The sequence below is a fragment of the Lissotriton vulgaris genome, chromosome 1_1, assembly GCF_964263255.1.
Source record: "Lissotriton vulgaris chromosome 1_1, aLisVul1.2, whole genome shotgun sequence".
Taxonomy (NCBI): domain Eukaryota; kingdom Metazoa; phylum Chordata; class Amphibia; order Caudata; family Salamandridae; genus Lissotriton; species Lissotriton vulgaris.
Window position 1 is genome coordinate 530,223,299 of NC_141685.1, and position 24,067 is coordinate 530,247,365.

Consider the following 24,067-nt stretch of genomic DNA (forward strand, 5'->3'; position numbering starts at 1 on the left):
TTGCCCCAAGCTGGATGCATACTGGTCGGAGGTCTTCACAGCCATTAATCAAATCACACATAGAAATGATACGCCGACCCCACTCCTGGGTCTGCTAGGTTACGTTAAAGACACTGAACCCTGCGACAGGAAACTACATGCACTACTCCTTTTATACGCCAAACGACAGATCGCACTGCATTGGGGCAGAATGACTCCCCCCTCATTCAAGGGTTGGATTAGGGATGTGACGTACGGCCATACACAACTGACGCACTACTGGGAGACCATGCCCACCGCTTCCAGACCTACTGATATCTGGGACCCATTTATACAGTGGACTAGAGAACGTGCGAGTTCGGACACCTCGGGTGACTCACCTGCTACGAGTGTTTCAGATGACATGGGCTGAATGTGTACACTGCGTGGCTGAGTGATTGTCGCTCCATGGACCTGCGCTGGTGCGGACCGGCCCTGCCCTGTCGCACGCTCTGAGCCTGCGGCCCCCACTGCCCCCGGGTATGGCACTGGCCCCCCCCTCCCACTGGCCCTCTTGCGGCCTCATTCCCGCCCCTCCCCCCCCCACCCCCTGGCCTACACGTGCACAGAGTGGACGTCGCCACACACCCACCCTAACAGTGGCTCGTCCTTACTCGTGACGATCCGACGCGGGTCCATGAGACCTTATTGATGGCTGATGTGTTATATGGCTGTTTTTTCTTCGTACTTGCACCTACGATTGATGTTTTTGGTTTTTGTTTGTTGGCGGGATATGTCGGGAGAAAAACGGTGCTGTTAGACGCATCCTTTCCAGATGCCGCTGCAGCTGGTTGTTGACCGCTGTTTGCCCAGTGGCGGCTTAATTGCTTTCTGATGCCTTTAAATGTCAACAACACTGAGAGAAAAGTAAGACCGTTTACTCGCTGAAGTTGCACTGCGTACATTTAAGATACTATTGTATTAAATGTCTACCTGGGAGTGTTGAAACCGGCCGGATGACGGCCCCTACGCTGTTTTCCTGAACCTTGTGCATTCTGTACCTGATAGCGGCCTGCCTCCGGGTTGTTGGCGTGACGCAGTGTGAATCTTCTATCTCATTGTTACACAATAAATGTCTTACACCAAAAAAAAAACCATTACCCGGAAAGAAGTTGTTGGCACTGATGCAGAGGACACCAGATTGACTTCTGCACAAGAGTTGAGTCCTTCTGAATGACTTCACAACAGATGCAGGGCGCTGTGTGCTCGAGTAAGTGCGTTCATCTCAATAAAATAGGATAAGGCTCAGGTAATAAGTGCAGCAGTATCTTCTCTTCAGTTTGGAAGCACATCAGCTGTGAGGGGAGCTCCTTAAAGCAAGATATTGCAGCAGCCTCTAGGTGAAACCAAAAAAAATGCCCACAATATGGCATGTTCATAAACACAACAATGGGTCACAAGAGAGCTATAATAAACAATAAAGAGGCTGGTGAAGCTCCCTCCTGGGTCATATATGGCCCCAGGGACCACCACCTTCCCGGGGCGGCCCCCCTCCTGAAGCCATTAATGGGACCCCCAGAGCCAGCTCCGGCTATGTCCCAGGGTGCCAACCCAGGGGACATAGTAAATGTAAAGAAAGGGTCCCCGTGGAGAAAACGTTTAAATACACAAGAACACACTTATAAATTAAATGAAGATGGGAAGATAGTTACTGAAAAGAAGGTTGTAGTTTATTCAACAACACTGCATTTAGAGTTAATAAAGCATTTTTACAATCACTTTAAGGAGAGTGAGAAATCCGAAAATTGAAAAAAGCCCCAAGTTGGGAAGGGAATGGAGGAGGGAGAAGGTGCTCAAGGGCTGTGAAAAGGTGAAGGAAAGTACATAGGTTTAAACAGAATGTAAACAAATACAAGGGTCAAAGCAGGAATTGGAAATTATTCCAAAAACCAAACAGCCTATATGAATTGAGGCAATTATTGAAAACACAGTTCATCTGAGGACATTCGCCGTCACATTTACAGTTCAGTGTAATTTAGGGCATGTGACGGACGTCCAAGGGAAAAAAGTCGTCGACGTTTCGACCCCTATTAGTAGGCTAGATTAAGTCCTTTGCCGGGGTCTTCATCAGGACCGTTATAGTGAGGAAAGGGACGAAGTGGGGCCGTCCTATCTGTAAAATTAAAAACCAATATCAGAAACTTCAAAGTAAGCTTGACATCACAGTCACTGTCCTGTAAACCATACAGGTTGATTAATCAAGACAAAAATACGCCATGGCGTCCGGGTCAATGGGACCTCTGGACAGGGGGAACTAGGAGCAGAGTGCGCGATGTGTCATACTCAAGCTCAATGGTATAGATCTGAGTTACCAAAACACAATTATCGAAGAATACACTAGCCAAAAGGAACTAAATAGAATACATGGGGAAACTCACTTGTAATAGGAGCGAAATAATGCAGTAAATAATCCAACTGAAGTACTGCTCCCAAGGAAAGGAACCTGATTCCGAGAAGACTGGAAACTGTGGGTGAAACCACAGTCGGTGGTTAGTACATGTGTAAGTAGGTAATGGTAAATGACCGTTACACGGACAAGATTAAATGGCTAAACCATCAAATTGAGAGTTTCAGAAACCCAAAAATGAGAACAGGTTACCTTTAGTGTAGTCAAACTAACTCCAATGGAGATAGTTGCCACGGGTCGATGTGCTGGTCTACTGCAGAATTAACTGGCAAATCTGGGTGGAAACATAACGTTTGAATGAGGGATTACCATGTAGGTTCACTACAATTGTGATGAGCATATCCGTACAGCATGGATACGATTGTCAACCATTAGATGGGGGCTCAGCGCCGAGGCAATAATATGCATATATAACCACTAGGTGACACTAAGAGCAGTTAAAGCGTGAGTCAGGGGACATAGCTGTTGCTTTTGATTGGCAGGAGCTGACCTCTCCCACCAAGCAAACGCATACACTTTGCTTCCAGCAAGCGGGACCTGTCAAACCACTTCCACTTGCTGGAAGTGGAGTTTTCTTCTCTTTCCCTACCCACAGACATGCGGGCAGGGAAAGAGATGAAACATTGCTCTTGCATGCAGGGAGCTGCATTTCCAGCAGGAATGAGGTGATGGACTTTGATGTTTACCAGTTTGCGGGCACTGGCGACCGACAAGCCCTCTCAGTCAGGAGCAACGTGCCAGCCTGCGTGTTGGGAAAAGTATTGCATACATTGTGTTGCCCCCTCCCCCAGCAGATTGAAAACAATTGTGGTGTGATCGAAGCCAGTGCTTAATTTGTAAAATATATGGTGCAGGTGCTCAAATATGTATTGGAGGCCACACCTACTTTTTTCTGGCTCCACCCATTTCCTCCACTGGCTCCACCCACTTACTATATTAGGTCCACCCACATCCTCAACCGGCACTGCTAAAATTCAGAAGTAATACCCGATCTGAATTTCAACAAGGAGCCTTCCTCATAGCAAGGTTTTCATAGGAGGTTCCCCTTCCCTGTGAACATTTTGAAAAAGATTACATTAAAGTGCATTTAAAGCACAATTTTGGAATAAATTAGCAAAATCACTTATGCCCTCCTTCAGCTTTTTAGCTTCAAAGCACCTGAACCAGACACAAACAAACACACAGGCAACATGCACAGACAACATCACACACAGCCACCTGTGCACACTGTTTGAGCCTGAAATCTGCCCATCTTTGTACACATGCTCCACCTCTTTGCACCCCACACTCCTCTCCCTCATAGAGTCAATTGCTGTGGCTTCAGAAGCATATAACACAGGTATAGCAACAAGAGCAAAGCTTCCCTAATGCAAAGAACAAAGAGGAATCAGTGACAGCAGCGCAAGATTCCCAAGTGTGAATCACAAGCTGTGGCCACCCATGTGATGCTATCACCTTATGTGCATTACTTGTGCTTGCAAACCTTTATAGACTATAAACGCACAGTCATGCATGTTGTTTATTGTCCTAGGGACAGTTCAAGAAAACTGGAGCTAAATGTCTTCCTAGGCAATGCAAGCAGGAACCTCAAGACCTTAGTCTATAGGCCCCCAGGCATGCGTAGGTAAATGCAGAGAACGAATCATTCGACTGCGGCACTGGCAGGGCATACATGGCTTTGTCTTGCCCTATTTAAGATTAATTACTGAATTACTGAAGTTGAAGACCTGGTTTGTTTTACTAATCCCAATGCAAGTATTTTAAGAATGCATATTTAATACAGAAGAAGTACATTTTCCATTGACGGTTATGCAGCAGGTTGAAGAAAGCTATTGATAATGTTTCATGTATGGGTCTTATCAAAAATATTTTTAAGAGGATTCAGTAATCTCCAGGACATCGGCAGTATCACCCACTTTTGAATTAACCTGCATTGGAGCTCACTGTATCACAGCTCACGGCACTAGATGGCGGAAAGAGTCCAAGGGTCTGTTCGCTTCCTTACAGACCATGCCACTACCACCCTCTGTACCCGAGTGTAGTTCCAGAGGGAATACTTAAAAACAGCACGTTTTTTACATTGTCTCCTGTTCACGAATCCCTGGCTGTTTGGGATATCTCCATCTGCGTTAAGGGACTTGAGTGTAAATGAACCCAAGCTTAGGCGTTGTAGAATGCAAGATGATGTGAGCTAAAATGGCAGAGCTGCCTGGTTTAGCACCAAACTTGACAATAAAACGGGGGCGCTAGAGGGCGCACTGCGGAATGGCTGGCTAGCTTGTCAGCTCCGCCGGACGGTCGCGTAACTAGCGGCCTTTAACCCCTTGAAACCCCACAAAAATAAGCGGAGATGGCAGATATGGGCATCGGAAGGTGAGGACATCGTCCCGAGTAACCGCTGTAAGGCGATCTATGCGGTGAAAGGGAGAATCAGCTGAAAACTCGGACCCCGGGCTGCGACATCACCAAAATGGCCGCTCCGGACACCTGGCGGATCGGTGCCTACCGAGGCTCCAGAGGCAGTGCAACGAAGGTGCACACCCAGCGCCACCTGATGCGTGGCCACTGACCACCAACGCGACGACGGCGAAGCTTGAGAAGGCCCCCTGGACACAGCGCCACAACAGACAAGCGTGCGTTCCACCACAGGCAAGATGGCGGCGCCCGTGAAACGCACCAGACTGGAGGCGGCGGCGGACGCTCCCGCCGGACGACAACTCAAAATAAGCAGCCTGCGTGGGGCGCAAACGTGAACCGGCGATAAAGGGAGGCTCCCGGCGCTGACCTAAGTACATGCCTTGCACCGGCGCTATCAGCGGGACCACGCAGGAGGAATCAACCTCGGAGGTGAGCGGACTGCCCAGGCAATACGCGGGGCGCCTGTGATCTATGCACAGCAGCAAATATATTTCGACACAGCACGGGCTCCACCGCCCACGCAGGGTCTGCCCCCCTACACACAGCGGGTTGTGTGGCTAAGGAATACCGCCCTTGTAGTGCCTCAACAGCCCGGACAGCGAAACCGCCTCCAGAGAGGGACGGAGGTGTCTGGGTTGGGCGCCGAATTACATCCAGGCGCTAGATGACCACCAGATCGACCAGAGGGGGGGCGGCAGTGTCAGTGCCTCGAGCTATCTCCGCAGCCAGCGCAACATCGGGCAGCAGCCCAAAATTAACCGAACTGCACCCGTCCAAACAGCACCCTGAAATGGGGAAACCTGACCGGAATCAAACCAAGCTCCAGTTTGAAAAGCGGATCCAGGGCAAAAGTAACGCGACTGACCTGGAGGTGGAAGGGGGCCAGGACTCAACGGAGGGGGCAGGCATGGAGTCAGTTCTGCGAGCAATACAGCAAAGTTTGCAGGAAATGCACGGAAAACTCGACAACGTGGTGCAAAGAGTCGACAACATGGCGGCGAAAATCGAACAACATGACGGACGCCTCACTGAGGCGGAGCAGCGGATCTCAAAGCTGGAAGATGACCAGAGAACCACAACCAAGACCTGTGATGGCCTGGAGAAGACAGTAGAACACCTGCGAGCGAGGGTTGAGGACCAGGAAGCCAGGTCCAGGCGGAACAACGTGCGGATTTCGGGCCTGCCGGAATCCACAAACACAGGGAAGATGGAGACCTATATAGAGACCCTGCTGAAAGAAATCTTTGGTGCCGACAAACTATCTTCTGTGTTCCTGGTGGAACGAGCGCATCGATCACTGGCGCCTGTGCCGAAACCCGGAGCTACCCCACGCATGATTATTGCCCGCATGCTAAATTACAGGGACAGAGACACGGTCCTAAGGCTGGCACGAGAAATGGGGAAAATAACGCACCAGGGGAACACGCTAGAGTTTTACCCAGACCACACTATGGCGGTGCAACTGGCCAGGAAGGAATTCGCTCCTGTCAAAAAGAAGCTCAGGGAACTTGGACTGGAGTACGCCATGCTATATCCGGCGAAGCTCAAAGTCATAACTGGCGGGAAACCAGTCGTACTACAAACGGTGCAGGCAGCACAGGACTTTGTCAAACAACAAGGCAAGAGGAGAAAACAGCACGACAGAACGGAACCAACCAGTGACGTGGAATGAGCGGGGAAGGACGCAAACCAGCAAGATGAAATTAAGGTCTTCGCCAATGCGTAGCGACTGACTAAAAACAGTTTGGCCTGCAGACATTCGCATGGACCATAGTGGCCACATTGGTGGCGCAGGTCGTGAGAGGTTGGCATTTGCGGACATACAGTAAGTGTGGCCCCGATGGCTGTAGAGCCGAGGAAGTGGCACGTCAACTGTGAGTATGCGAAACGACATTATTGCTATGGAGGGACGGGGTGGCCGGCTGCCAGGATGTGGGGCAGCGAACAAGTAGCCATGACCATAGCCGACCTGGTGGCGCAACGGATCCCCATACAGGGGACATAACACGCATTAAGCGGCATGGCCCATGTACACGCCGGAACTAGAGACATGGGGGAGTCTGGACCCATTGTGATGTATCACTGTAGGGATGACATTATGATTAGTGGGAGGCGGGGGGTTGGGGGATGTCACAATCACGCTATACTCTAACACACACTTACGACCGTCCACATCCACTACGTGGGTGGAGATGTGTGAACCTGGTGACACCCCCAGGCGGGTGTACCCCGAACTCTGTTGGATATATAAGTTACTGCTTAAGTTAAAGTTAAAGTTAACTCAGGGATGGCTTTGGCACAGTTTGGGCGCTGAAGTGGGTGGGGGGAGGGGGGGGGGATCAGAAGCTACCCGACTGCAACCTCTGTATCTAAGCAGCATGGCGAACTCCTTGGGGCTATGCTGGAATGTACTTACTGTTTGCAATCAGCGAAAAATGTTGTCAATGCTGCAAGAGGCACACCATGGCACCACACATGCAGGATATAACATGATGTCTGACCAACTGAAGTGTGCAAATCATCACCAAACACACGTTCATGTCACGTAGTAACGCGCTGAAATTCCTAACGTGGAATATTAGGGGCCTGGGAAACCCAAGGAAGATCCGACGACTATTTGCATATTTTGATAGAATGCACATTAACATTGTTTTCTTGCAGGAAACGCACCTAGACCGAAACGGCACTTCCACGCTGGGGGATAGGTGGGCTGAGACCGTGGTTCACTCTAACTACTCCACGTACTCACGGGGAGTGAGCATATTGATCAGGAGGGGTACGGGCTTTGAAGTCACAGATGTGCATAGAGACGCAGAAGGGCGGAGCGTTATGCTAGCGGGCAGACTTAGGAGACAGCAGATTTTATTGGTGAACACATATGGCCCGAATATAGATGACCCGGGGTTTTATAGCAAGGTCTGGCACAACATTGCTAACATGCAGGCACCGCAGGTACTGTGGGGAGGTGATTTTAATGTTACACTGCAGGACACTCTAGACAGAGCAGCTCACACCTTAGAACAACATGGAAATGCCAGGGCTATGGTGAAAGAGGTGATGGAGGACATAAAGTTGGTAGATCTATGGCGGGTTCGCAACCCAGGAGTGGCAGCAGCGACGCACATAAACGCAGCAAACAACAGTTGGTCCAGGTTAGACTACTGGTTGGGCACACAAGCAATACTCCCATGGGTTGTGGATATCACACACTTGCCACGTACGCTGTCAGACCACAGTCCGGTACTTTTGGAAGTCAACATCCCACACTACGACCCACCACCCTTCACCTGGCGATTTAACGCAGCCTCATTGAAAGACCCAGTATACGCATCCACCATACACAAGGCGATAGGGGACTACTTCGATCTAAACGGCCCGACCACGGAAGACCCAGGTCTGCTGTGGGAGGCCTTCAAGGCTAATATCCGGGGAGTCTGCCTCAGTACGGCCTCGGGCATCCTAAAGGATATCAGACGCCAATTGCACACGAGGGAACAGGCCATTCAAACGCTAGAACAATCCTACACACAGACGGGAGACACCAAGCTACTAGGGGATATCCAGTCGCTATTGACGGAACATGCTAAATTTGCAACGGACGAACTTAACTACGTCACTAAACGAGCCACGGCGAGAAGGTATGGAGAGGGGGGTAGACCCGGCAGGGAGCTGGCCGCGAAGATATGCGCAGGCAAAACACCACATACTGTCACATCCATAACCACTAGCACCGGGGAGTTGGTCACGGACACTAAGGGTATACTGCGAGCATTCATGGGCACATATGGCACACTATACGAGGCACGCCCCTCGCCGTCCCAACCTGACTTACTGGAATACATGGAAGACATTGAAATGGCGTGGTTAGCAGATGGGCATAGAAAATACCTAGAACGCCCCATAACGGTAGAGGAAGTCACGGACGCCATCAGGCGCCTACCAAACAACAAAGCACCGGGTCCTGATGGCTTTGTAGCGGAATTCTATAAGGCATACGTAGACCTCCTTGCGCCGCACTTAGTGCGAATGTACGGGATGGCACATGAGGCCCAGAAATTGCCAGCTTCACTAAGGGAAGCCCTGCTTATCACGCTACTAAAACCGGGCAAAGACGCTACTAAATGCGACTCCTACCGTCCGTTATCTTTGTTAAATGTGGATACCAAAATTATAGCGAGTCTGCTGGCAGACAGGCTGAAGCCACTCATGCCTCTTTTGATTAGACCCGACCAGTCAGGATTCATTCCAGACAGGGCCACCACACACAACACCCGGACGCTGTTCGCATTGGCACACTATCTGGCACCGGAAACGAAAGCTGTGGCAGTGCTCCTAGATGCTGCTAAGGCATTCGACACAATAGGCTGGCCCTTCATACACGCGGTGCTGGCGCGCATGGGGTTCCCCTGGATATTTCGAGGGTGGATAGCGATGCTATACACAGACTTGACGGCACGCATCAGAGTGAACCGATGCATATCAGAACCCATACAAATCTGCAGAGGTACCAGACAGGGGTGCCCACTCTCACCGATGCTTTTCGCTCTAGTGCTAGAACCTCTAGCCTGCAAAATCCGACAACACTACCACCACTCAGCGATTCAAATGCCCTCCCGACCCATACACATCTCATTGTACGCAGATGACATGGTGTTATATGTTAAACACCCGGAACAACACCTCAATCCCCTACTGAGGGAATATATAAAATTTGGTCACCAAGCAGGCCTACAGATAAACTGGGATAAGTCTCTGGTGTTAGCACTAACTGACAGCACGAAACCAATCAAACAGGACTATCCATTGGAATGGCAAGACGAACCCACTAAATATTTGGGTATATGGTTCCACAGAGACCCAGAGGTGGTCATTAGGACGAACTACGGGAGGGCAATTGCAACCCTGGAGGATAAAATCAAGAAATGGAACAGACTGCCTCTCTCATTAGCGGACAGGGCAGCGATAATAAAAATGGTGCTCTTGCCGAAATTTCTTTATTTATTTAACAACATCCCAATAAAACCCCCCGCCGCGGTCTTCCGCAATATCAAAACGCTAGTGCTTAATTTACTATGGGCGGGCAAGCAGGCGCGGATGGACCTGCACACCATGACATTGCCATATGCCAGGGGGGGGTTCAGGGTACCAGACTTTTACCTCTATTACTTGTGCGCGCAAGCGCAATACGCGCATTTTTGGTATCATGAAGTGCCCTTCCTGACTCATGTCGCGGTGGAGGCGGGCGACACGGACCCGATTCCATTGGCCAATATACTCACACACAAACGTACCAGACTACACGATCGGGATATTAATACAGTCAACGCGACAACTGAGGCTTGGAGGCTAATGGGCAAGGAAGCAAGTTGCCTGCCACTGTACGCACCCGCGCTCCCACTAGCACATCATCCAGCCCTCTCGGTGACACAGGAAAGGGTTGGCATGGATCTACTCAGGCAGGCCGGAATAGACACAGTAGGGGACCTATACAAAGATGGAGAATTCCAGACACTAGATAAACTGCATTACATCGTAAACCCATCTCCACTGTTTACTTTTAACTTCTACAGGCTGCAGCGAGCAATACGAGAACACTACCCAACATATCCAGAGGAGCCAACAACCCTGGTGCCCCTACAACTGCTCTTGACTACGCCCAAAGCATCACACATGGTGTCCAAACTGTATGCGAGTACACAAGGGGCGGTGGGAAACAATACACAAAAGGCCAGGGAAAGATGGAGTGCAGGGCTAGCAGAACCCCTGACAGAAGTAGAATGGGACACCGCATGCATGCTTACGGGTATGCTGACACCCAACGGGAATTTGAAAATTATACATTACAAATACTTACACCAGGTCTACCACACCCCCCAGAGGCTGCACAAGCATGGCCTGCGGGAAGATTCCAACTGCTGCCGGTGTAGACAAGCAGATGCGGACTTCATGCATCTAGCATGGCACTGCAGAAAGGTGGCGGGATATTGGGAACAAGTCATGCAGGTTTTGAATGAAATGTTGGGGGTTAACATGCCGTGCGAAGCAAAAATTTGTTTATTGGGCATAACTCCGAATTTGAGAGCCCTGAGGCGTAAATTCTGTGCTGTTGCCCTCCTGTTAGCTAAAAGGAGGGTGTCCATCCATTGGAATAGCAAAAGGGCACCAGAGGTGAAACGCTGGATTGAAGACATGGTATATTGCCGAGACACGCTCAACACGTACGAGGAGGAACTACCGATTGGCTCTAGGCCCAGAGACTACTGGGGGTACCTACGTGACTATATACTCGAACATGGAAAATCAGATTCAGAATCGGAAGCGATGTAATTGGTCTTCTGATGGAGACAACATAGGACGAACGAATGTAAAGTGCTGGCACCTTGGAGGGAGGATGCTGTGATGCAGGGGGGAGGATGCAGGGAGGGAACTACAAGTTGGGGAATGTACAGTTAAGTTACATATAAGTTTAAAGGAAAAAAAACTGGAAAAGTAAGATTATTGATGTAACAGACAGCGGCCATGGCACTGTCGTGCGACTGGACTCTTGCTAACAAGGCGCCGCCGGTCCTCTGGATGTCGGCTGATGGGCTGTGTGCATCTCACTATGTGGCTGTTGATAGTGGTTGCTGAACGCCGGCCCATGAGGATGTAGGCAGGCAAGCTATTGATGTTATCTGATTTGTCTTGTATGTAATGAACAAAAGTGCAATAAAATTCTTACACCAAAAAAAAAAAAAAAAAAAAAAAAAACTTGACAATAAAACAATACCCTTTTACAGTTACTTATTGTGATCCACTCCGTATCCTTCCTCCCCTAGAATGAAGCAAATGCTACTGCATCTCTAGGGCCTTATTTATGAGCCACCAGTGCGTCACTTTTTCCCATTTTAAAAGTGACGCACCGGCGGCGCAGGTCCTTCATAAATAAGGCCCCTAGGGCCTTATTTATGAAGGCCTTGCGCCACCGGTGCGTCACTTTTTCCCATGTTAAAAGTGACGCACCGGCGGCGCAAGGCCTTCATAAATAAGGCCCCTAGTGTTTTAATTAAACACAATTTTTCAAAAGAAAAACTTCCCATCAGAAAACCCAAACGAAGTTTACAGTTTTTGGCTAGTATTATTTGAAATGCAAATCTTTACTAAAAGAAACATATTTTTTTTTGTTTCACACAGCATTTTAATTAAACGCATTTTGAGTCGGGCAGGTGGGAGAGGAGCAAGTCATGGCAAGATATAGGGGACTGAATGACAGTGATAGCAGAAGGGCCTTATTTTACATCTAACTAACCGAGGTAATAAGAAGGGTTCATGTTTGAAGCGGTTTGACAAATTCTGCATATATAAAACGGCCACATAGAGCGACAATAGTGTTATGAATTACATAGAAACTAGCGCACTTAAGAAGAAAGGGACATTCTCCAAATTACAATACTTGACCTTATAGAATACGCTTTAAGGGAGAAGATTGAAGGAACCCCAGCGTAACCCTACAAGTGAGGAAAGCAACAACCTCATTATAAGGAACCAACAAGTTTTAATATTGGTAAGAGGGACCTCTATATTTATAAAACAAATTGGTAACACTAGTCCCCTCTACATCAATAGAACTTTAATCACTCACAAATGCTTTCATCAATAGGTGCCTTCTTGTATACCTAAGGATCTATCCAAACCTAAATGAGGGCGTAAAGAATTTTAGTGGAAGAACTAACGTTGATCATCTTCCCCAAGAGTAAGTCCACTTCAGGAAACGATTAAGAGCGAATGGTCATTGAATAATTCGAGAGTATAATACTTGTTGTCTATAATTTATACAGGCATTGTTAATCCATTGAGTGTCAGCACCTTAATCTATGAAGAGGTGTTTGATTTGAGTTGCACTAAGACAACTTAAAAGGTGGGTACTTAATCGTTAAACCCAATAGCAATTGTGTTTAGCTCTGAATATCGATGGAGCTAGGAAAATTATCAACTTGTATGAGTGTGGGGTTGAAAGTGAATATTGGGATCACAAATAAACACAGGGGTAATTCATGTATAGCACACAGCAATAGTTGGAACTTAGTAGTGAATGTTAAATGAATACAGGATACAGAGGAAATAATCTGGATCTGTATGGAATAGGAGTAAAACGTGGGTCCATAAAGATGAAACAGTGGATCAACTCACTAAGAAAATGTAAGATTAGACTGTTACTAGTAAGTTTTCTTGTCATGTAAACGTAAGCCAAGGATAACGTTTGATAATGTATTTTATTAAATTGTTTCTACATAACTGTTTTAATTGTCCTGAAGAAGGTGGTGCGCACAGCAGAGATCCACCGAAACTCGTCGACTTGATTTGTTCATAATATTCTTTTTAAATGTATTTTGAATGTATTGCTGACTATGATTCCTGCCATGGTACAATGTACTTATGAGACTGATTGAGTGCTTAAAAACAACAGTGCACCGATGTAAACAAACAACTGATACAAGGAATACTTATTCGTATGTTTTTAACTGGAATGTTTTTATAATTTGTTTTTAAATAATAAATGCTTGGACATACAATACACAAACTTACTGGCTACGTGGTATATAGTTCCTTTAGATTGTAAGTGCTCGTTTTGTTGATTCCAGGAACATGTGGAGCGACTGAATGTGTGATGGTCACCTATTAATTAATAGACTGACCAGACTTAATTTAGTAAGCTGTAACTCAAGGGAACCTCTTTCTACTTTTGAGCTTTGCTTTACCCAGTTCCCTTGACGCATAAGGGTTACTCTCCTCATATTGATACTAACATTAATAATATGCACACATGCTGTACTCATGCACAGGTCACATGCAAATTTACCGTTCACAGTGTGGGTGTGTTCGTGTGTGTGTGTGCCCGTGCGCGCATGAACTAAATAAACCAATATTATCCTGAGCACAAATAGCATTGTCTAAATATGTACTTTAAAAAATCCTCATGCTAATACTGAACACAATATGCTGAACAAGTAGGGCATGTAAACACATATCCCAAAACCTGCAGTATACACACGGAGTGCAGTTACTCATGCAGGCAGATGTTGAGCACTACAAAAATGCAACAAGCAGACCTAAATAAAAACAAGTCCTTTTTATTTTAATATGCACACACACAACTTGCACCCACAAACTGGTGTGGGGTTCTGCCGATGCAGAAGGGCTCACAGCACCCAAGAAGGCAGTTGCAGGAGACCGACGTACCCAAGCTGCTCTTAGAGAAGATAAAAGGAAAGTATTTTAAAAGTCAATTAAGAACATCAACTACACAAATCAAAACTTTTTATAGAAGCCTCATGAATATACAATCATCCCCTAAGGAAAAAAATTTACGTTTTCTTTTCAATCTGATATTACTTTAAGGTCGTAGTCGGAAAGATTGAAAAAGATGGGACAAACTCTATGCCCCAAAAGCAAAATAAAATCCCAAACTTTGTCCCGCCCAGGTACATGCAACTCAATACACATGTTACTTAGACACTGAAGGGCACAGCTTTCAGGCCCAGGCTTTCCTGCTATTCTCCCACACTGGCTTCAGGCTACAAGAAAAAAGATGTGATATTAGAATGTGTCCATTTAGAATAACGGCTGTTGATGTCAAGTCCGCACCAAAGACATCCAAGGACTGCATTTGCATTTGACAAAAGGAGGTGAGCAACAGATAGAAATAAACACACTTTACTTGTTGCATTGCCCCATCAGAGAAAGACGAACATAATCCGATATCCGGATGTTTGAAAGTAAGTGCAGCACAATTACTTTTCTGACCTAATATGCAAAGTGGTTAAAGGTACTGGCAGGTTAAACTTTTGAGCGTCATCTCTATGTGGAAAATGTTTTCAATATATGTGCCGTTCCTAGAATAGCGATGTATTTATGTCATCCGGCTCACCGACCTCATTTTTTTGTAGAGTTCAGAATAGGAACTCTTGAAGCGTCTCTGCAAATCCCACAAAGTAAGTTAAATAAAAACAGCTGCAGTCTTCCAAAACCCTCCAAACAGCATGAAGGTGGGAATAATTATGGAAGCACCAAAACAGGCATTAACCACTTCGCCGCTGACGGGATTCCCCCGCTGTGCTGGGGGACGGGGGGCGCGTACAGGGCCCCCATGCTCAAGACGAGTTCAGCTCGTCATGAGCCACGGCGCTCCGGTGCTCATGACGAGCTGAGCTCGTCATGACCACGCCCGTTCCAATGGAACGTTCAGCACAGCAGGGGAATCAGCCCAGCATGCGAGCGTTCCACGGAACGGGCGCAGTCATGACGAGCTCAGCTGAGCGTCGAAGAGGTTAATGTTAGCAATCCAGGTCTCCAATAATTAGTATAATGAATCATATTGGCCAGTTGGCATTTTTTGTATCTCATCTGGTGACATGGAGGGAAGCTTCAATACGGATGATTCAGGGAAGTTGACTCTTGCATATAAACACTCGCACCTCCAGTGCGTAAAGCTTTGTCCTTCATTCCACATCCCATGACTCTGTTTGTCTGGCAATAAACCTGAAGACATTCCAGAGCTCAAATGGCATCTAACTGTAGCGTGGGAAGCAAGACACCTTGAGTCTGCGCAGTGTGTCTTACAAACCGATGACTAACTGCACAGACTCGATTTCTTGGCCTCCTCCCTGCAGTCTGTACCACACCCTTTACCAACCTGCGACGAGTTGGAAAAGGGTGTGGTGACAATGCGCTCCACACCCTGATTGACGTGGAGACCTAGCGCCACAGGTCTTAAGACTTAAATGCCCAGGGCTAACTTTACCCCCACGTCCTCAGGGGGTGGAGCCTGGTCGTGGATGCAGTGTCTTTGTCGAGCTGATGACTTCACAGGCCTCAGGGCCATGAGGTTTTCAGCCCAGCAAATACTCCAGAATTGGCCCGCCCAGGTATGTTGAGTGGGAGTGTACAGCAGCTCCAAGCAGGATAACTTGATGCGTTTTATGTATAAGGTTTTTTGTTTTTAAAAGAAACAGTTTAGCATTGCTGTAGTTCAAAGCTTTCTTTTGACCATGAATGTAAGGGGGGCAGAGCCCCGACGCCCAAAAGAGAAACTGCTGCTGGTCCAGGGTTAACTTTACCCCCACGTCCTCAGAGGGTGGAGCCTGGTCGTGGATGCCAAGCTGATGACCTCACAGGCCTCAGGGCCGTGAGGTTTCCAGCCCAGCAAATACTCTAGAGGGTGGGGACTTCCCATCGTTGTGCTGGGGGAGTCTGCGTTGCTCCTGCAGCTCCCCTGCACGTTTTCAACCAATTAGTGGTGACCCCATATTTCTGGGGCCACCACGCGCTGAAAACTGGCAGGTTTTCAAGCAGGCCTTCCCAGGCCCAGCAAAGCATTATGGGGCGCTCTTCCCCATCTCGTGCATATCATATCAGCGGCTCTCCCGCTACTCCAGGGAGAGCCGCCCAGCCCGTGATGGTGGCCTCGCGCTGCATCAGCCCTTCATTGGATTCCTTCAGTGCATGCGAGTTGGAGAGCAGCTCAGGGAGCCCAGCCATGGCTGCTCTCACCGGTTCCCCGACTGGCCAGCACCCTCACGTGCTGCCGCGGGAGCCGGCACTGCCATTCTGGTCTGCCCGCTCCTGCGGCAGACACAGAGGTTGCCGGTCGGGCGGGGCCTCGGGGGAGTGCAATGGCACCCCCTCCTTCCTCTGGTCATGGGGGAGTGCGGCAGCACTCCCCCTTGCTCGCATGGGACACTGGGGCCCGGAGTTGGGATTCCCGGGCACCATGGAGGTCTTCACGGGGAGTGCAATGGGCACTCCACGGCTTCCTCTTCTCCCACTGAGTGTGTGCAATGAGACTACCCTCCTCCGCACCGCAGTCACTGGGGCCCAGAGTTGTGGATCCCGGGTCCCAGTGATCTTCACAGGGATTGCAACGGCTCTCCCCAGCTTCATCTTCGGTGGGGGTCTGGGCCCCAGGAACCTCATTGCAGGGGTGCGACGGCACTCTCCTCCCTCCATTGTCATCAGGGCCAGGGTGAGCTCCTGGCACCCCCTGAGGATACATTCACGGGGAGCGTGACAGGGCTCCCCGGCTTTACTTCTTGGGGGGCCCAAGGGAAAGCTAGGCCCCGTAGGCAGCTTCCTGGGGACGCGACGGTGCTCCCTGGCATCTACATCTCCTGGGGGCAGCCCCCAGGACCAGACCCGCCCTGGGGGCACATCCAAGACCTGCAGCGGAACCCCACATGCTTCGTCAGTCTCAGCAAAAGGTCAGAGGCTGCCTACTTTCTGAGGGGCACATCTCGTCCCCTAGGTGGTCGATATTTGCAATCTTGGCCTCTTTTTGCTCCTAGTGGCCAGCCCTAGCCACCTGGAGCACTTTTTGTCACCCTTCAGGCCTCCAAGAGGGTGAACTCAGCAGGGAGCTGTCTTCACTGCCTCCTTGCGCCAGCTTTTCACCTGGCTCTCCTTCTGGGCATTTCTTCTCCTTGCGCAGAGGCTTAGGCTTCTCTTCACTTGCCTGGACTCCTTTCAAGGTGCAGTCCAGAGTCCTGGGACAGTCAGGGTTTTCCTCCTTCAACTGCCCTGGCGCCAGGCTCCAGCACCAATCTTCCTCAGCAAGATCAAACCCCAGGGAAAGCTCCTCTTCCTGTACAAGACCTTTTAAAAGAATTTGGAGGGGGCTGGAAGGAAGGCCATTCTGCCCTATCCTGCAGTGACACATCACCTCTCTGCCCTTGCTCCCTCCTTCCTGCAGAGGCCTGTGGGATGATTCAAAATGGCGTTGTCCAGGGGTCTCATGCTACATGGTCTCTGAAAAGCCCCCTTCTCCCCTTGCTGCCGTCATATCCCAGGCACTCGAGCAGGCCTGGTGCCTGGCACCGGGGACAGCTACTGATGGATAACCTAAAGCTTCACCCCCATCTCTCCCTCTTGAAGAGAATATCTTCGCCCCTGGAATGCATGCTGTGAACAGCTAGGCCTCTGATTGTACAGCTTGTGGAGAAAGGTAATGAATCCAGCCTGGCAGGGTCACACCCAGCCAGGCTCTGGTTATGAACTGAGTCAGAGGAATATGACATGTCTGGATGACCCATAAGCAGTAAAGATATGGCTTTGGACTAAGCAGAATACTTCTTTTAACACAACTTAGTGTGTACTTTGGTGTGTGTCTGGAATTTGTAGGCCCTGGGTAAGTGAAACTACCCCATGTGGTCCCCATCTTCATAGGACAGTAATGAAGTGTTCCAACAGTGAAAACAGCAAAGCACACTGACTTTCCCTTACATGTGTCTCCCCATATTATAAAGCCTTTTCCATGTCACCACCCAACTCTGCATATCTATCTGTATCTGCTCCTGGGCTGTGCATGGCAGGTATCTCCCCGCGCATCCCTTACATGGGTGCACACGCGTGTGCACATGTCTCAAATCAGCATACCATCAAGTGGTGTTGGAAGAAGATTCAAGAAACGTAACAGCTTTTGTTACTTCATTTGTAGTGTTCAGATTTTCAAGGTTATCGTTTGGGCTGGCCTCAGGGGCCAGCATGTTTCTTAAGTTGGTCCAGGGTCTAAGTGAGGGGCAGGCTTTCCAGGACAATATCCATATATTTGCAAAAACGTGAAGTACATAAGTTGTTAGAGAATGTTTTTCAGATTTTTGAAAAGAGAGGGATGACACTGAGTAAAAGTAAGTGCAAGTTTCATGTCAAAGAAATTGATTACATGGGCCATAGAATCACATGTGAGGGGATTCTTCTAAAAACTGATTTGGTGAGTGCAATAACTAATGCTATCAACAGTATGACAAGGAATCATTGAAGTCCTTCTTAGGACTTGGAGGATATTATTCATTATTTGTGCATAGTTAAGATATTTTTGTGCAGCCTCTACAAAAACATTTGAGGAAAGGTGTACCGTTTGTATGGTCTGAACTACATGATAATGCATTTGAAAAAGTCAAAACTTTGATTGTATAGGCTCCAGCTGTGAAAACATTTCATCCTAGTGGTTGGTCTTATGTAACTGTGGATGCTTGTTTGGTTAGTGTAGGAGCTGTTTATAGCTGTCAATGGAGGAAGGGGTTGTTTCTTTTATTTCTAGAGCATTAAGAGGTGTAGAATTACATTTTATCACAATTGAAAAAAGAGGCTTTAGCCTGTGTTTGGACTGTTGAAAAGTTGAAGAATTTCTTGTGTGACGAACCGTCTGTGCTAATTACGGATCATAAACCTTTGATTTATATGAAGAATCGTGTTAGATCTGGCAAAGCTTCTTCGAGGTTGGTGAGGCTTGTTACTAGGTTGCAATTATGTAACTTTGAAATACAACATATATCTGGAGGCAATAATGTAACAGCTGTCTGTTTATATAGATTGCCACAGAAGTAAGTAATATTTGCATTAATTGTGCAAATACCAGGTGTCTTAGCGCTAACCCTAACAGCAGAAACCTCAAAGAGATGGATAGTAGGCGTTGGGTGAACTCTACTTTGTGTATGATACATAGAGCAATGTTTTGAGCTGTTTCCTAAAACATGGCAGACTGGGCTGAGATCCTAAAACCAGAGGAAGAGAATTCCAGAGTTTACCACCAAGATAGAGCAGGCTCCTGCCCCCCATCTAGTTTTCTTTATCTTGGGGACTTTTAACAGATCGGCGGATGAGGACCGTAGAGCACGTTGTGGAAAGTATCAAAGAAAATTGTTCTGATGATAGTGAGGGCCCTTTTTGTGCAGGGCGTTGTAAATGATGCATAAAAGTTTAAACCTGATCCGATCCAGTACTGGTAACCAGTGACGGTTCCATATATCTTTAGTGATTGAGCAGAATTTAGGCACTTTCAGGAGAAGCCAGGCTGCAGCATTTTGCAATGATTGCAATTTGGTCAGTGGAGCTTTCGTAATGCCTAAATACAAGGCATTACAGTAATCAATCCTGGAGAGGATGAGCAAAACCATAACGGTTTTTTGGAGACCCAGAGGGATGAAAGGGAACACTTTTTTCAGTAATCTATTAATAAAGTAACAGTGGAGGTGATATGATTAATCTGCTCTGCAAAACTGAGCTGGTCATCAAAGACCATCCAAAGATCTTTTTACTTTCGAGACAGGGGTGGGCAATAGTCTGAAGTCTGCTGGCCACCATGTTGAGCCAAAAGTTGGTGTTCTTACCAAAGAGAATCACATCGGTTTTCTCAACATTGAATTTTAGAAAGTTTTTTCGCATCTAGATTAATACTTGAGGTCAACAATATTTCATGTTTGAGGCAGTAAGACCATCATCTTCCGGAATGATGACAATAATTTGCGTAATGTAATTCATGTAAAGTGTGATGAAAATGAGGTAGCTTTAAATCTGCATGAATGTGTTGTGGCTGTTTTGGACAAACGTGGAGGTATTATTTCAGTGTCTCAGTGGGTGAGGATATGTGAGGAGGATGAGCAGGTAAAGCAGTATCTTGAAAAGGGTGGCCAGCTATTAGAAATATGGAACCCAGTTTGCAAAGTTTTCCTCAAGCGTCTAGTGAATTGATTGTGGTGAACAGTATCTTGTTAAGACAGGATTTATTTGTACCACCATTTAGTCTAAGACACAAACTGAATAATCTGGCTCACTATGGCCATCCGGAGGTGTCTAATACAAAAATAAATGCTCAAACAACATTATTGGTGGCCAGGTATGAAAGCACAGGAAAGGTTTTTTTTTTATTAATTTCTCTGGCCCATTCCATATATTGTGTCAGAACTAAAGGTTTATGAGTGTGTTAATTTACAACTTTCACAAATGGATCTATTACACTTTTGGGAGTAATCCCACTACAGATGAGGTGATTACATTCTTGGATGCAACATTTCAGAGTGAGGGGTTTCCGAAAATATTGATGTCTAATAATAATGGGGTGCAATTTGTCTCATCCAAGATGTTGCATTTCCTAGAAAAATGTGGTATCAAACCAGAAAGGTGCCATTTATATGAACCTAGGGCAAATGGGCAAGTTGAGAGGGCTAACATTTGTGAAATACATATTTTTTAAAATGAAGGGGGGGGGGGGGTGATAGTACTACTTTCATGATGCATCTTTTTGGTAAATCTGTTACTAAGAGTGACACGTTTGGTGATGTTATAAAAAGGATCAAAGAAAATCCGAGTGCAAAACAAGATAGGAGTAAAGAATATCATGACAGAGTGCATTAGGCTAAACCCAAAGTGGTTCAAAAAGGAGATTGTGCGCGTATTACTAAACCAAGTGTGTGTCACAAGGGCGCATTGAAGTTCATGACACCTGTACAAGTGGAAAAAGTGTCAGGAAGTGTAGTGTTACCACACAAAAAGGGTTGGTGGAATAAGAACTCTGTGGTAGTTCTTAAACCAGGACAGGAGAAGATGTTCAGAAAGGAAAATGTTGATGGGTTTAATTTAAATGATTATTCAGTGCCAAAATGTCCTGGTGACTGTAATTCTTGTTCAGGAGGGAATTTGACTAGTGGTAGTATTACACTACAGTCACCAGTAGACAAGGAGTCCTTGATAAGTACATCACAAGTTGCACATGTGACACTTATGCAAGAAGAAGTTTCCTTGGTAGTTCCTAATGGAAGTGTGCTTGAGGAGATGTATTTAACAAAATCACAATGTGCTGGTATGACAGTGATGCAGGAAGCTGTTTGCCAAGAATCTCCTAATGAAAGAAAGGGAAGGATGTTTCAACAGATGTTTCTGGTTCAACAAATGTGTTGACAGATGTTCTTGTGAGAGCCAGGCCCTACGGCAGTCAAAAAGAGATTACGTTATCTGAGAAATGTGTTGTAATGATTGGTGACTGAGGTTTTACTGTGTAGTTTTCTTTATAGTTTATTTGAAATAGATGTATATTTTGCACATTATATATTAACAGTTTGTCTGTTTTGGTTAATTTGGTTTATTTTGTGCGTGTGTGTATATATATATATATATATATTACCTACTGGCGGTCGCCAGTAGGTATATATAGTTAGGATTTTTTTGAATAGGGATTTCTGCAAATTCTATGTTGAATAACTTTGGCGTTGATGGCGGAATTGGTTGAAATTATCAGGAAAATGGCACATTTTGTTTCTGAGCGTCCTCTGAAAGTTTGGGGGGGGTTTCGTGAATTGGGGGCCGAGAAAAAAGGGGGGTACCAAAACGTGTTTTTAACATTGAGTTTTCCATAGGGCGGTTGGACTCACTTTTAGCTCGAACGGCTGAATGGATTTCTATGAAACTTGGCAAAATTGTAGGGACTGGTAGTCCGATGTGCCTTTGCTAGGTCTCAAGATATGTGCTCTAGTGGATTTTGAGTAATTTAGGTTAAAAAAAATATATATATCTGTAAGCGCGCCCCGGTACGCGCACCGGGGAGCGCTCTGGGCGCGCTACGCGACTTGCGCGCGGAAAGCTGATTGGCTCTCGGGTGTCTGTAAACATTCTAAACAGTCCGGAGCGCCCGCCATCTTGTGTCTCGGTAGGATCGAGACACAAGAGGTGGCCAAAACAAAGGGGGAAATGACCATAAGGGGGCAGAGTAGATCCTCCCTGACCCCCTAGGTTTGATGTGGGGGCTTTAAAAGGGCCCGCGGGGCAAAAGAAAAAAAAAATTCGTTTTTTTGCGGGGGGAGCGCCCGGTACGCGCACCGGGAAGCGGTCCAGGGAGCGTACTATGGGGAAAAAAGAATGATAGACTTTTCAAATATTGTATGTTTATTGATTGTTCTTTTTGTTGTTTTTTTTTATTTTTTTTATTTAAGTAGCAACATGTAGGTACCAATGCAGAGTCTAAAATTTAATATACACCGTCTCCTTTGTAGATATCTTGCATGTTGTTTCAGAAGTTATTGTGGTATATGGAATTCATACCATAGTCTGTCAGGAAAGCAGAAACAATATGGAGGCAGGAGATGATAAAGAGATGTTAAATACACATTGGAGATAATATAGTTGGAGAAAGGAAGTAACTATGAGCAAACTTACAATGTAACACAAAAAAGTTGCACAGTATATTTTAAGTCTCACTTTAAATTATATCTTTTTGGGTACTATTTCATAATTTTCATTCAAAAAAGAATAATGTCTCAAACAATTTTAACTTTAAAATTTTAAATTTATTGTTGTGATTTTTCAAAATCTAAAAGAATTTGCAACATTAATTCATCTGGTATGTCCTCCTTTTCATTCCAAGATTCTATTTCTTCAACACATTTAATTAAGACTTGCTCTATAGTGTCATCCATAAAGTCTATTTCTTCTTTGTCTTCCTTAGGATTGTTTTCCATATTAATTTGAAATGAAATAATATTTTCAGTTTGTTGTGCTTCCATTTTCTTGCTGTAAATTGCATAAAAAATAAATATATCAGTAGAGATAGGGAACTGTTGGGTTTAAGTTCAGACAGGTACTTGTTATTTTTTTAACAGTGAAGTTATCTTTGGGCAGTGTATGGTTTCAGGCAGGAAGTAGAACTATTAAAAAGTGCCTGTGATGAAGTAAATTCATAATTATACCACAGAAGCCTAACTCAATCAATAATTTAAATAAATAAGCCTTTCTCAATGTCTAACTCTTATAGAGGGACAGTATATAGCTATCTGAAAACGTTTTACAAAATTAACTTAAAGTGCATAGCATAGTTCTCCTTTCAAATTAACAACTTACCTTCTTCAAAGTAGTTGAAGTTTTCTGTCAAATTCTTTCCCAAATGTACCTTAGGTAGTGTTAGTCAAAATGGCTGTGTTTCCCTCTCATCTTTTATATATATTCATGTACTTAACCAATCAAATGTCAGCACATAAAAGTACAAAATGTAAGTAACATTTTAATTGGTTAAAAATTCAAACAGTTTCATATGTGTTTTTGTCATGTAATTTAACTCAGGATATTTAGACAGGGCTACAGCCCAAATGGCTCAATGGAATACCACCAAATGTGGGTAAATGGTAGGGACTGCTATGTAGTAGGGCCTATTCTATATTTGATGAAAGTGTCTCCAGTGGTTTTTCTGTAAATTACTTTCCCACCTTTTTTTATCGAGCGCTTACCGGTGCGTGATGGATCAAGCCCTGATCTTTGGACTGGGTAAGAGTGGTCTGTTTAACTCACACACTCTGTTCATCACCACCCCCTTTTTGTAAATCGTTTTTGGCCACTATAGGTGTGGCAGGGTATACTCAGACATGAGTCCCTTTCTCACTGCTCCATCAGGATTCAAGCAAGCCGGGCCGAAGAAGGCTGAAATGCCAG